At 39.0% G+C, this 1048-nt stretch overlaps 2 non-coding genes across 2 annotated transcripts; both read right to left on the minus strand.

Annotated features, from left to right (window-relative positions):
- Positions 1–111: 111 nt before the first annotated feature.
- Positions 112–230, minus strand: LOC133399011 (5S ribosomal RNA). The gene has a single exon (XR_009768155.1). It is a non-coding gene; the product is annotated as a 5S ribosomal RNA (ribosomal RNA).
- A 488-nt stretch (positions 231–718) lies between these two features.
- Positions 719–837, minus strand: LOC133399012 (5S ribosomal RNA). Its single transcript, XR_009768156.1, has one exon. It is a non-coding gene; the product is annotated as a 5S ribosomal RNA (ribosomal RNA).
- Positions 838–1048: the final 211 nt, after the last annotated feature.

The raw sequence follows: 1048 nt of genomic DNA on the forward strand, positions 1-1048 counted from the left end.
GATTCTGTCTCCTAATAAAGAGACGGTAAATCATAAGAGAGAGGATGACTGCGTTATAATTTAGGTCAACCACCGATAAGAAAACGATTCCACGAGAATCTAAAGTGAAAAAGCTTACGGCACCTGGTATTCCCAGGCGGTCTCCCATCCAAGTACTAACCAGGCCCGCCCCTGCTTAGCTTCCGAGATCGGACGAGATCGGGCGTTTTCAGGGTAGTATGGCCGTAAGCCACATGGTTAGATGAAAAGCTAAAATTTTATATTTAAAAAATATCATATTTCGCTTAGAAATATCTCGAGCGGATCGCGTCATCTTTCTTCTCCAATTGTTGGCTGGTCTATTTTGGATTTTTTTTGTGTGGATGATGCGAACTTTGAGGTCCACACAATAATGTGCAATAATTACGAATCATTTAAAAATCCATACCTTTGTATCCTTAGCCTCGAGCCAATTAAAAGCACTGATGTGATAAAATTGTGACGTATCACGTGATACTCATATATATATATATATAGATATATATATGTCGATATATGTGTGTATCGATTTTATTTTATTTTTACTGTCGGAAAAGGAGAAACGGGATGTTTAAAAAAAGTACTTGAAGATTCTGTCTCCTAATAAAGAGACGGTAAATCATAAGAGAGAGGATGACTGCGTTATAATTTAGGTCAACCACCGATAAGAAAACGATTCCACGAGAATCTAAAGTGAAAAAGCTTACGGCACCTGGTATTCCCAGGCGGTCTCCCATCCAAGTACTAACCAGGCCCGCCCCTGCTTAGCTTCCGAGATCGGACGAGATCGGGCGTTTTCAGGGTAGTATGGCCGTAAGCCACATGGTTAGATGAAAAGCAAAATTTTATATTTAAAAAATATCATATTTCGCTTAGAAATATCTCGAGCGGATCGCGTCATCTTTCTTCTCCAATTGTTGGCTGGTCTATTTTGGATTTTTTTTGTGTGGATGATGCGAACTTTGAGGTCCACACAATAATGTGCAATAATTACGAATCATTTAAAAATCCATACCTTTGTATCGTTAGC

This window comes from Phycodurus eques, unplaced genomic scaffold, assembly GCF_024500275.1.
Source record: "Phycodurus eques isolate BA_2022a unplaced genomic scaffold, UOR_Pequ_1.1 contig_1256, whole genome shotgun sequence".
Lineage (NCBI taxonomy): Eukaryota > Metazoa > Chordata > Actinopteri > Syngnathiformes > Syngnathidae > Phycodurus > Phycodurus eques.